Raw genomic sequence first — 14686 nt, 5'->3', positions numbered from 1 at the left:
GATGACAGCTTTGCACACTCTTGGCATTCTCTCAAGCAGCTTCACCCGGAATGCTTTTCAATAGTTTTGAGGAGTTCCACATTTGCTGAGCACTTGTTGGCTGCTTTTCCTTCACTCTGCGGTCCAACTCATCCCAAACCATCTCAATTGGGTTGAGGTCGGGTGATTGTGGAGGCCAGCTAATCTGATGCAGCACTCCATCCACTGTCCTTGGTCAAAATAGCCCTTACACAGCCTGAAGGTGTGTTGGGTCATTGTACTGTTGAAAACAAATGATAGTGGGACTAAGCTCAAACCACTTCGAAGAAACACAAATCTAAAATATATTTTGATTTGTTTAACTTCTCTAGGGTAGGCCAGCATGTTGTTGTTGAGAGAGATAGATAGATATCATACTGCATTTGTGCATTTTGGTTGCACAGCGCATTTGTCTCGGAAGGAAAGAGTTGCACTTGATTCGGAATCGTCAGTCCTGTGGTGTGAATCCCGTTTACTGAACCTGACTGGAGACTGATCTCTAAGTCTGAGTGGTTAACTAGTCCCGTTTCACCTGCTCCACTATTCACAATCTAGAAGGGCTCAGATAGGATATGCATGTTGGTGATGGTTCAGCCCAGCCCTATATGGACCCTTCCTCTTATTGCTTTCCCAATCAAGCTTTGTATTTTTTCCCAATCTTAAACAAAGTTGGCTGAAACAGGAATTGTGTTCAGATGGTTGTGTACAACCAAGCATTCATCAATTCAAACACATTCACTACAGTGTGAGGTTGAATAAAAAGATGCATATAATGCTTAAATTCACCAATCGACAAGAATATAAAATGTATAAAATACATTCATCAACCTGTACAAGTACAGTTTTTGCATGTGCCAGGACTCCATTTTAGAACAGTCTTGGTCCAGTCCCACAAAATTAATTGTGAGCTGGTCTTAATGCATAACATCTTCTTCTGTAATAATTACATGAACATACCAGTAACAGAATTAAACTGGGGATTACCAGGTTAGTGGTCTTGCCCAATAAATGTTCTCAACAATCGGTGGCATAGTGTACAACGCTGTTACCCCTTACTTTAGTCCCGTCACAGGGACTGAATAAAGATTATTAGAGAGTTTTTGTTGTTGAAATCCGGGTGGACAATTGTATTGTGAAACTGTGATGCCTCAGATTGAGGGTATTTGTGAAAGAATTTGATAGAGAGCACAAACCATTCGCTGTTGTTCAAATTTTATATTAGGTATATAAAGATTTCATTTCGCCTCTCTCCTCTCTTTATGAGTATTTCTGTATTTGAATTTGGCGCCCAGCAGTTTCACTGGCTGTTGAAGAGGTGGGACGCTACCGTCTCACGTGCCCAAGAGAGGTTAACACTTTTTTGGTTACTACATGATTCCATACGTGTTATTTCATAGTTGAAGCTTCACTATTATTCTACAATGTTTAAAAATAAAATAAAACCCATGAATGAGGTGTGGCCAAACTTTTGACTGGCACTGTATGTAACTTAAGAAACATGGTTCATGAAATAAAAAATGTGCTAGTAACAGATGACATTCATATTCTGACAATCTCTGAAACGCACTTAGATAATACCTTTGATGATACAGTGGAAGCAATACATGGTTATAAGATCTACACAAAAGACAAATGCCAAATGGTAGAGGTATTGTCGTTTATATTCAGAACCACATTCCTGTAAAGCATAGAGAGGATCTCATGTTAAATACTGTTGAAGTAATATGGCTACAGGTTCATCTGCCTCACCTAAAGCCCATTCTTGTGGGAAGCTGCTATAGACCAAGTGCTAACAGTCAGTATCTGGACAACATTTGTGAAATACATATGATATCAACAGAGAGGTATATTTTCTGGGTGATTGAAATATTTGCTGGCTATCATCAAGCTGCCCACTCAAGAAAATGTTTCAAACTGTAACTCATTCCTGCAACCTGGTTCAGGTTATTAGTCAACATACCAGGTTAGCAACAAAATGSACAATAATGAAGTAATCAACATGTATTGATCACATCTTTAATAATGCTGCAGAAATTCTGTTTAAAAGCAGTATCCAAATCCATCAGATGTAGTGATCACAATATAGTAGCCATATCTAGGAAAACCAAAGTTCCAAAGGCTGGACCTAATATAGTGTACAAGAGGTTATATAATAAGTATTGTAGTGATTCCTATGTTGTTGATGTAAAGAATATTGGTTGGCCTGTGGTTTGTAATGAGGAGCAACCAGATGCTGCACTTGACACATTTACAGTGCATTCGGAAAGTATTCAGACCCCTTCACTTTACAGCACAATTCTAAAATGTATTATTTCATTTTTTTTCTCAACAATCTACACACAATACCCCATAAAGACAAAGCAAAAACAGGTTTACAAATGTACTACAAATAAAAATGAAATATTACATTTACATAAGCATTCAGACCCTTTACTCAGTACTTTGTTGAAGCACCCATGGCAGCGATTACAGCCTTGTGTCTTCTTGTGTATGACGCTATACACGTCGCACACCTGTATTTGGGGAGTTTCTCCCATTCTTCTCTGCAGATCCTCTTAACCTCGGTCAGGTTGGATGGGGAGCGTCGCTGCACAGCTATTTTCAGGTCTCTCCAGAGATGTTTGACCGGGTTCAAGTCCAGGCTCTGGCTGGGCCACTCAAGGACATTCAGAAACTTGTCCCAAGCCACTCCTGCTTTATCTTGGCTGTGTGCTTAGGTTCGTTGTCCTGTTGGAAGGTGAACCTTCGCCCCAGTCGGAGGTCCTGAGTGCTCTAGAGCAGGTTATCATCACAGCTCTCTGTACATTGCTCTGTTCAGCTTTCCCTCGATCCTGACTAGTCTCCCAGTGCCTGCCGCTAGAAAACATCCCGACCGCTAGAAAACATCCCCACAGCATGATGCTGCCACCACCATGCTTCACCATAGGGATGGTGCCAGGTTTCCTCCAGATGTGACGCTTGGCATACAGGCCAAGAGTTCAATCTTGGTTACATCACACCAGAGAATCTTGTTTCTCGTGGTCAGAGTCCTTTAGGTGTTTTTGGCAAACTCCAAGAGGGCTGTCATGTTCCTTTTACTGAGCACTTCACCGCCTGATTGGTGGAGTGCTGCAGAGATGGTTGTCTTTCTGGAAGGTTRTCTTATCTCCACAGAGGAACTCCGGAGCTTTGTCAGTGACCATCAAGTTCTTGGTCATCTCCCTGACCAAGGCCCTTCTCCCCCAATTGCTCAGTTTGGTCAGGCGGCCAGATCTAGGAACAGTCTTGGTGGTTCTAAACTTCTTCCATTTAAGAATGATGGAGGTCATTGTATTCTTGGGGACCTTCAATGCTGCAGAATTGTTTTGGGCACCCTTCCCCAGATCTGTGCTTCAACACAATCCCGTCTCMGAGCTCTACGGACAATTCCCTTCGACCTCATGGCTTGGTTTTTGCTCTAACATGCACTGTCAACTGTGGGACCTTCTATAGACAGATGTGTGCATCTCGAAATCATCAATTTAATTTACCACAGGTGGACTCCAATCAAGTTGAAGAAACATCTCAAGGATGATCAATGGAAAAAGGATGCACCTGAGCTCAATTTCAAGTCTCATAGCAAAGGGTATSAATACTTACGTTAATCAGGCATCTGTATTTTTTACTTTTTTWAAATATATATATACAGTGGGGCAAAAAAGTATTTAGTCAGCCACAAATTGTGCAAGTTCTCCCACTTAAAAAGATGAGAGGCCTGTAAATCACATTGTAGGATTTTTAATGAATTTATTTGCAAATTATGGTGGAAAATAAGTATTTGGTCAATAACAAAAGTTTCTCAATACTTTGTTATATARCCTTTGTTGGCAATGACAGAGGTCAAACGTTTTCTGTAAGTCTTCACAAGGTTTTCACACACTGTTGCTGGTATTTTGGCCCATTCCTCCATGCAGATCTCCTCTAGAGCAGTGGTGTTTTGGGGCTGTTGCTGGGCAACACGGACTTTCAACTCCCTCCAAAGATTTTCTATGGGGTTGAGATCTGGAGACTGGCTAGGCCACTCCAGGACCTTGAAATGCTTCTTACGAAGCCACTCCTTCGTTGCCGCGGCGGTGTGTTTGGGATCATTGTCTATGCTGAAAGACCCAGCCACGTTTCATCTTCAATGCCCTTGCTGATGGAAGGAGGTTTTCACTCAAAATCTCACGATACATGGCCCATTCATTCTGTCCTTACTAACGGATCAGTCGTCCTGGTCCCTTTGCAGAAAAACAGCCCAAAGCATGATTTTTCCACCCCCACGCTTCACAGTAGGTATGGTGTCTTTGGATGCAACTCAGAAGTCTTTGTCCTCCAAACACGACGAGTTGAGTTTTTACCAAAAAGTTCTATTTTGGTTTATCTGACATTCTCCCATCTTTCTTCTGGATCATCCAAATTCTCTCTAGCAAACTTCAGACAGGCCGACATGTACTGGCTTAAGCAGGGGACACGTCTGGCACTGCAGGATTGAGTCCCTGGCGGCGTAGTGTGTTACTGATGGTAGGCTTTGTTACTTGGTCTCAGCTCTCTGCAGGTCATTCACTAAGTCCCCCGTGTGGTTCTAGGATTTTTGCTCACCGTTCTTGTGATAATTTGACCCCACGGGGTAGAATCTTGCGTGGAGCCCCAGATCGAGGGAGAATTATCAGTGGTCTTGTATGTCTTCCATTTCCTAATAATTGCTCCCACAGTTGATTTCTTCAAACCAAGCTGCTTACCTATTGCAGATTCAGTCTTCCCAGCCTGGTGCAGGTCTACAATTTGTTTCTGGTGTCCTTTGACAGCTCTTTGGTCTTGGCCATAGTGGAGTTTGGAGTGTGACTGTTTGAGGTTGTGGGCAGGTGTCTTTTATACTGATAACAAGTTCAAACAGGTGCCATTAATCAGGTACGAGTGGAGGACAGAGGAGCCTCTTAAAGAAGAGTTACAGGTCTGTGAGAGCCAGAAATCTTGCTTGTTTGTAGGTGACCAAATACTTATTTTCCACCATAATTTGCAAATAAATTCATTAAAAATCCTACAATGTGATTTTCTGGATTTTCTTTTCTCATTTTGTCTGTCATAGTTGAAGTGTACCTATGATGAAAATTACAGGCCTCTCTCATCTTTTTAAGTGGGAGAACTTGCACAATTGGTGGCTGACTAAATACGTTTTTGCCCCACTGTATACATTTGAAGGGGAAAAAATCTCTTTGTCATTATGGGGCATTGTGAGTAGAATGATGGACTTTTTAAAAAAAAATCAATTTTAGAATAAGGCTGTAAAGTAACAAAATGTGGAAAAAGGAAAGAGATTGCTTATTCCAGTTACTAATAAGCATGGACACATTACAAAAATGACAAAAAACTGTTAAATCCCTGTGGATTGATGAGGAATTGAAAAACTGTATGGTTGAGAGGGATAAGGCAAAATTCTGGCTGCACAACCGATTGGCAAACGCACTGAAAATTGAATAATCATGTGACTAAACTGAATGAAAAGAACTTCACTATGAAACAAATAAATTATATGAAGAATGACAGTAAAACGATTAAGCACCTTAAATGGAATTCTGGGCAAAAAGGCAAATTCCACTTCATCATTGATTGAATCAGATGACTCCATTCATCACAAAACCCACTGATATTGCCAATTACTTTAATGATTCTTTCATTGGAAAGATTAACGAATTTAGGCATGAGACGCCAGCAACAAATGCTGACACTACACATCCAAGTATAACTGATCAAATTATGAAAGACAAGCATTGTAATTTTCAATTCTGTAAAGTGTGGAAGAGGTGAAAAAATGATTGTTGTCTACCAACAATGACAAGCCACCGGGGTCTGACAACTTGGATGGAAAATTACTGAGGATAATAGCGGACGATATTGCCACCCTTAACTGCAGGGGCAGTATTGAGTAGCTTGGATGAAAGGTGCACAGAGGTGCCCAGAGTAAACGGCCTGCTCCTCAGTCATAGTTGCTAATATTTGCATATTATTATTAGTATTGGATAGAAAACACTCTGAAATTTCTAAAACGGTTTGAATTATGTCTGTGAGTATAACAGAACTCATATGGCAGGCAAAAACCTGAGAAGTTCCACTTCCTGTTTGGATTTTTTATGAGGTGGCAGATTTTCAACCAAGCTCTCATTGAAATTACAGCGAGATATTGATGAGTTTTCACTTCCTACGGCTTCCACTAGATGTCAACAGTCAATAGAACTTTGTCTGATGACTAATGTGAAGGGGGGCCGAAGGAGACAGGAATTAGTCACCACTGCCACGAGCTGACCATGCTTTGACCACGCGCGTTCACATGATAGGCAGCTCCGTTCCATCGCTCAACTGAAGTCAATCTAATTCTCCGGTTGGAACGTTATTCAAGATGTATGTTAACAACACTCTAAAGATTGATTCAGTARATCGTTTGACATGTTTCTACTGACTGTTATGGAACTTTTGGACATTTCGTCACYTTATAGTGGACGCGCTTTGTGACTTTGGAATTGTTTACCAAACACGCTAACCAAAGTAGCTAATTGGACAAATAACAGACATTATCGAACAAATCAAGCATTTATTGTGGACCTGGGATTCCTAGGACTGCATTCTGATGAAGTTCATCAAAGGTAAGAAAACATTTATCATGTATTTTCTGGTTTCTGTTGACTCCAACATGGCGGCTAATTTGGCTATTGTTCTGAGCGCCGTCTCAGATTATTGCATGATTTGCTTTTTCCGTAAAGTCTTTTTGAAATCTGACACAGCGGTTGCATTAAGGAGAGGTATATCTATAATTCCCTTTGTATAACTTGTATTATCATCTACATTTATGATGAGTATTTCTGTTGAAATGTGGCTATGCAAAATCACTTGATGTTTTTGGAACTAGTGAATGTAACGCGCCAATGTAAACTCAGATTTTTTTATATAAATATGAACTTTATCAAACAAAACATGCATGTATTGTGTAACATGAAGTCCTTTGAGTGTCATCTGATGAAGATCATCAAAGGTTAGTGATTAATTTTATCTCTATTTCTGCTTTTTGTGACTGCTATATTTCGCTGGAAAAATGGCTGTGCTTATTGTGGTTTGGTGGTGACCTAACATAATCGTTTGTAGTGCTTTCGCTGAAAAGCATATTTGAAATCGGACACTTTGGTGGGATTAACAACAAGATTACCTTTAAAATGATATAAAACACATTAAGTTTCCCCATTACAAGTGATTTCAATGGGTCTTTCTCCATTCTGTTTGTGTTATACTATTCAATCAAAAGTCCGCATTTTCATCAATTTCTGCACTCATTTGAGATCACTTCCACGTAGGGCTGCACAATATGGGCAAGCAATCTAGGGCTTATTTTTTACCAAATGTTGCAATTGCGATTTGACTTGTGATTTAGAGCAAAACCCTTGGGTGAACTGGTCCAATAATCATTTGATTTCCATGATTCCAATTCTATAGTTTGAATACAGCGTTGTTTGACATGACAACGGATTAAAATGCCGGGGAGGAGTTGTTGTGAGAGGGTAGGAACCAAAGTGATGATAAGTGTTTCTTAGGGAACTTTGCTACATGTAATGTTCTCTTAGCTACTTCATGTAGCTAACATATTCATACTTTGCATATTTCTCATTGGCAGCTTCATTAAATAGTACCCGCAAAACACCAGTCTCAAGGTCAACAGTGAAGAGGCGACTCGGCAGAGTTGCAAAGAAAAAGCCATCTCAGACTGGCCAATAAAAAGAAAAGATTGAGATGGGCAAAAGAACACAGACACTGGACAGAGGAACTTTACCTAGAAGGCCAGCATCCCGGAGTCGCCTCTTCACTGTTTTTTTATTTCACCTTTATTTATCCAGGTAGGCTAGTTAAGAACAAGTTCTCATTTGCAACTGRGACCTGGCCAAGATAAAGCATAGCAATTCGACACATACAACACAGAGTTACACATGGAATAAACAAAACATAGTCAATAATACAGTAGAACAAAAGAAAACAAAAAGTCTATATACAGTGAGTGCAAATGAGGTAAGATAAGGGAGTTAAGGCAATAAATAGGCCATGGTGGCGAAGGAATTACAATATAGCAATTAAAACACTGGAATGGTAGATGTGCAGAYGATGAATGTGCAAGTAGAGATACTGGGGTGCAAAGGAGCAAGATAAATAAATAAATACAGTATGGGGATGAGGTAGGTAGATAGATGGGCTGTTTACAGATGGGCTATGTACAGGTGCAGTGATCTGTGAGCTGCTCTGACAGCTGGTGCTTAAAGCTAGTGAGGGAGATATGAGTCTCCAGCTTCAGAGATTTTTGCAGTTCGTTCCAYTCATTGGCAGCAGAGAACTGGAAGGAAAGACGACCAAAGGAGGAATTGGCTTTGGGGGTGACCAGTGAGATATACCTGCTGGAGCGTGTGCTACGAGTGGGTGCTGCTATGGTGACCAGTGAGCTGAGATAAGTTGGGGCTTTACCTAGCAGAGACTTGTAGATAACCTGTAGCCAGTGGGTTTGGCGACGAGTATGAAGCGAGGGCCAACCAACGAGAGCGTACAGGTCGCAATGGTGGGTAGTGTATGCGGCTTTGGTGACAAAACGGATGGCACTGTGATAGAAGTGTTGACGTTGAGACTGGTGTTTTACGGGTACTATTTAATGAAGCTGCCAGTTGAGGACTTGCGAGGTGTCTGTTTCTCAAACTAGTGTCAGAGGACAAATTTTGTAATTACAAGTTACCAGTATCTTATACAATTTCTTACACTAGACACTAATGTACTTGTCCTCTTGCTCAGTTGTGCACCAGGGCCTCCCACTCCTCTTTATATTCTGGTTAGGGCCAGTTTGCACTGTTCTGTGAAGGGAGTAGTACACAGCGTTGTACGAGATCTTCACTTGGTTGATTGGGAGTCCCATAGGGCGTCTCACAATTGGCCCGGCGTCGTTAGGGTTTGGCCAGGGTAGGCCGTCATTGTAAATAAGAATTTGTTCTTAACTGATTTACCTAGTTAAATATAATTTTTTTAAACTGTCTCGCGGTTGACGAACAACACATGCGCTCAAGTGACAGGGAGCGGGGATAGGTCTGTGTGGAAAGCAGCATGGAGAGAGAGCGCGGTGAGAAATGACTCAAGTAGCGAAGTAAACTATAAAAATAGACGTTACACACGCCGTATCACATTTAACCATTTATTCAAATACCATTATAGAAGGTAAAGTAAAAACCCAAACCGGTCCATGCAGCAATACAGGTATATCATAAAATATGGTATACTGCCCCCAGCCCTAATCAGTGGTAACAGACAAAGAGGAGAGCTTTGATTTGATTAGGATCCCCGTTAGCGACAGCTACTCTTACTGGGGAACGACACAACGATCTATCTGCAATATTAAAGCTGATCTACCTCTAATAAAAAAACAAATGAAAAAAAAAACACTGCCTTATTCTGTCAAGTCCCACATAACCCAGCCATGCCCCCAGAGGTCGTTGCCCACCTGCTCAATACAGCCACAAACCCAGCTTCAGTTCAAATCATGTCCAGTCGTTTCTCTCTGCAATCCAGTCTCCAGCCTTACCTTGCCTTATATTTGGATTGACGTTTTTATCCAAATTGACAACACATACACTGAGTGTACAAAACATTAGGAACAACTTCCTAATATTGAGTTGCACTTCCTTTTGCCCTCAGAACAGCCTCAATTCATCAGGCCATGGACTACAAGGTGTCAAATGGTTCCACAGGGATACTMGCCCATGTTGACTCCAATGCWTCCCACAGTTGTGTGAAGTTGGTTGGATGTACTTCGGGTGGTGGACCATTCTTGATATGCTCAACAGTTTCTTGTGTGTAAGAAACACAGCAGCGTTGCAGTTCTTGACACACTCAAACCGGTGTGCATGGCACCTACTACCATACCTCGTTCAAAGGCACTTAAATCTTTTGTCTTGCCCATTCACCCTCTGAATGGCACACACACACACAATACATATCTTAACTGTCTAGGCTTAAAAATCTTTCTTTAACCTGTCTCTTCCCCATCATATACACTGATTGAAGTGGATTTAACATCAATAAGGGATCATAGATATCACCTGGTCAGCGTCATGGAAAGAGAAGGTATTCCTAATGTTTTGTACACTCAGTGTATAGCCCTTATAACAGTAACCCTGTCCCTTTGCCTCCAGGGAGAGCTGAGAGAGGAGAGGACAGATGAGGAGCAGAAGGAAGGAATGGGATGACACCTCCAGGCAGTAAGCAGATAGATGTCCTGAATTATTCCTTTGTTATTTGCCTTCACTAAGTTCTTTCAGATTGCTGTAAATGATGGAAATAAAACAAGGAAACCTTTTTAGACTATTGAGATGGGCCCTATGGCAGGAAGCTACAGATGGACACAAAACTGTGTGCAGTGCACTGTGCCAGTTGAGGAGGTGGATATCAGCTGAGTCACCACTCACTGCCTCACAGTGATACAACAGCAGTCAGATGATAGAGATGTGCACCTTTCCCTTTCGAGACAATTAAATATGCATCTAAATACATGGGCTCCGATACAGGAACGATACGTTTTAGTTTGAAACAATACAATTGAATTAGAGAACGAATCGATACACTAACATTTGTTGCATAAACACATTCATTTTCCATTCTAAATTAAAATCTGCTGCTGAGCTGGATCTGTCTGAGCTGACTGGTGTGTAAATTATGTATGTCTATGGTGTATGTAGGCACCTGAGCTGAGCCATATCAGATTAGGGGGGGCAATGTAGCCTGTTTTTTGTCGCCCTATTTTGGTTCTGAAATCACCATAACCCACTACTTGTCATTTTCCTGGTTTAGTGTTTTCTAGTAATGTATCAATATTCATAATTTACAAATTAGCTATGACATAGCCAATGAATATAACGAACAACTTTGGATTTTACCCTTTTGGAAGTTTACGAAGTAATCTCTTCTCGCTTCGGCCATGCGCCTCGCAAAAGTGATTGATGTCCTGGTTATGAAATTATCGACTTTACCCTATATATAAAAACATGAGCATATACACTGTTTAAATTAGGAGGGAGCTTTAAAAGGTTAAACGAAATTTGGAGCCTTGGAAATCCCTAACTTAAAAAATAAATTCTTCACAAAATATAACACAAACAAGTCCCGATCATCACCGGGGGAAAAAAATTAAACGAATTCCTTTGCCACACAGAGGCTRTAGTTTTATGACTGTAGCCTAGTGCCGGTTTGATGACTTGTCATTAGACAACAGCAAGCTACACGCATCACTCGTGAAAAGCAAGAGCACCAGCAGCCTAAATTATAAAATTCTCTCTCTCCGCGGGAAGTGCAATGTAGACTATCTGCATTGTGAATTCACATGGAATTTTATATATTTCTGTTATCGCGTTAACGGAAAAATTATTTACTGGCTGTTTAAACATTAAGAAAAGTTGTCCATTTGTTACATCCCTAGTTCAAAGCAAAACTACCAAAACTATTGTTGATGGTTAACTTGTGCAATCAAAATAATTTAAAGCCCCGTTCAGCAGGTACAGTATAGCCAGATGAGAGTTGTGTGTCTGGTAGCTTATTTTTTATTCTTGTAAAACAAGTTAACAGCACATTATAACAATGACCTAGGCAAATTACATAAATTGTCACTCAACTAATAATGCCTAATATCACGCAATATATTAGCCATATTAGCATTTGAATGCTGAAGGTGCCTCGCAGATGTGCAAGATCAGGAACAGGCCGCCTACCTTGCGTTGGTCAGCATGCAAAGCTGGGCACAGTGCGCAGTTTGACTAGGCTACTAATAATCACATTGGGTTGTTCAGCATGCAAAATCACTTGTAGATCAATTACTGTCAACACAGTTACATGTAGTTTGACACTGAAAGTTCACACAAAATCTGAGGTATTTTCGAAAGGCAAAGAATGCAATATAAGTCACAKAAAAAACTGAACCGGTGATTCGTAACGTTTGAATCGCTTTTCTGACCGATGCATGCTACATTTGGATCGGTTTGGGGTTCGCGGACCCACGCACTTGAATAGGGGATTACCGACATGCCATTACATGCCATGCTGAATACACAAACCACACACCTACACTGATATGAAATAACTGGGCTAGTAAGATAGTCCCACAAAGGGCTTAACCAGCAATTTTGATTTGATCCATCTTGGTTTTCAAATCAGTAGACACAAGGGAGAGGAGATGCAGCGATGTAAGCCACTTTATACTATTATTGCGATGCAGCCCATTCATAGTATTGAGCTGCAGCCTCTTGGGAGGAAGTAACATCAATATCTCCCAGTCCATAGGGTGGAATTAGATGGTGTCTATCTTTCCCAGTAATTAGGGAATAAGGCCTGCAGTCATCTTCATATTACAAATTACAGAAAATATGTCATTAAATATGGACTTCAACCTACTACTTTGGAGCAATAAACAAAGTTGACCTATGGGTGAACTATACACAACTATACACACTTTTAGGGTTTCCAATGTGAGGCTGAAACAATTTACTTTCCTATGAAATGCCTCAACTGACCAACTCTGGAGATTCGGAAAGACASGAACACAAAAAACCTTGGTCAGATAGGGAGGATGAATCACTTKTTTTGACCATCTCCTCTGACACAACAGTCTGCACATTCACAGATGCACTCACTTCCTCATACACCCAAGGCCAGGTCAAATCGCTGCCCGGTCATTTACATACCAGAGTGCTCAATAAATACATCTGCATTGTCAGTCATTGGGATCAATGGTACCTGAGGTTATCAACATACATTGTGGTTTATATAACTTACTAATGGACATGTCCGGCAGTCCCGAAGACAGGATCATTGTCAACACAAAACATGTTAAAACCGGTTTACTGTGTGGTTACCAATTGTCTGGGTGAATGTGTTTGAGTTGTGTATCATCGATGTATAAAGGATAGTCAAAAGGATAATAATTTCTAAACTGGGGGGGGGACATGGACACAGTCACGTCCAAAGCACAATAGTTAAGGTAATGTCTAGGCTACGTGTTCAACCCTCAAACACAAATTTGTAATATCAGCATTGTTCAAGGCTTAGAGATTTTTGTAAAATCTCGGTGCAGCCATGTAGTGAAATGGTAACTAGTTCACCGGCAGGAAGATGCCTGGCTTCATGGACCATTTTAGGCAGGGTGGGTCACATCGGCCCGACGCAGGGGCCTCTTCTAGCCCAAAGCACCAAACCTAATCGAACACAAATTCACGATATCAAACATGATTCCTCACCCCAGTAACAGTATATTTGGATTGTTAATGGGCTTCAATCGTTCAGATTTAAACTACACACTGCAGTAAGGTGGGTTAACCATCTACCTAGTTGAAAATAGTCAGAYCGTTCAGTTTCGGTTTTGAATTCTATTTGCCATCACATCCACATTCGGCTTTCGCTAACCTGGTTTTCACCACGAACTATTTAGCTAGAACATCATTGACATGGCGACCTACCCGTCACCGCCGGTCCCTTTCTTCTAGTCTGTCGTATGCCTCGCCTGGGTTCGGCCTGTTTTGTGCGAGTGTGTGTGTGGCCGGCGGATTACAAAAGCTAGCTTGCTAGTTCGGCTAACGATACTAGCTAGCGTGGAAGCTAACATCCAACAAGCTCCTCTCGACTTGCACGGGCCTGATGCGTTTCTGTTGCCTACACGGTGTCCTTTCTTCTTCCCCGACGTGTCCTCCGTTATTCGGACGTTAACAGGCTCTCGGCTTGTGTTTCTGTCTTCTTGCACACCCGTTGTCTCGTATGAGACAGTATTGAGTGAGTGAAGGCGCCGCGGCCTGTCGCACAATCAAAGATGGCAGAACGCCAGTCCACGATCGTCACTAGTTACCACAGCCACAAAGTCATAATTATGTCTAAACTCCGCCTTTTTCTACAATTATCTTCTTAAAATCTGATTTTAAACCTTAACCACACTGCTAACCGTATGCCTAACCTTAAATGAACACAAAAAATCTTATTTTTGTTTTCATGAATTTTTACGATATCGCCCATCTTGACTTTGTGACTGTGGTAACTAGTGACAACCCCWGTTCCACGGGTGTCTGACATCATCACCCACCCACAGACGACGGCGGCTGCGGAGCTTCAGTCTTGAAAAATATTATGGGTATACTGACAAGATACATGTCTCTCCGTCCTAACAATGGGAGTCGTTGTCCACAAGGCGGTACTAGCCTCATACCATGAATATTCATGTTCATCTCGAGACAACTCCGATATAAAGATTTTCTTCTAAAAGTGGTTTGTTTTTATCTGATTGTATAACATTTCAAAATGCCATTGCAGGAAAAACACAGCTTTGGAAGCTTTTCCCTGTTGAAGATAGGAGGGTCTCAGCTTTCTGTTGGTATAATTTGTATTTCTCAACTCTCAATATTCAGCTAAATAGCAACTATTTTACAACCAAGATATTTGATATGGCTTTGAGATGTGGAGTTTTTTGTTGGACATTCACTATACTGTTGGATGAATACATGGCTACTAGCAGTGTGTATTATATTTAGAGATAGCAATCAAGTTAATGTGTTTTGAGTTTCCACTTCCTCAGGTGTTGAACCCCAAATTAATTAGCCTATGATATTAATTAGTGCACATAAAGATG

General features: G+C 41.1%; 1 protein-coding gene across 1 annotated transcript in view; it reads right to left on the bottom strand.

Moving 5' to 3' along the window:
- LOC111971856 (protein PRRC2C-like) overlaps positions 1–13920 on the bottom strand; it is a 52229-nt gene extending 38309 nt beyond the window's left edge. The window contains 1 exon segment of the mRNA XM_070445987.1: positions 13530–13920. The gene's annotated coding sequence lies outside the window, so the exon portion shown is untranslated.
- Between the last annotated feature and the right edge of the window lie 766 nt (positions 13921–14686).

The sequence above is a fragment of the Salvelinus sp. IW2-2015 genome, linkage group LG13 (assembly GCF_002910315.2).
Source record: "Salvelinus sp. IW2-2015 linkage group LG13, ASM291031v2, whole genome shotgun sequence".
NCBI classification, from domain to species: domain Eukaryota; kingdom Metazoa; phylum Chordata; class Actinopteri; order Salmoniformes; family Salmonidae; genus Salvelinus; species Salvelinus sp. IW2-2015.
This window is presented reverse-complemented; position numbering and strand designations above follow the sequence as displayed.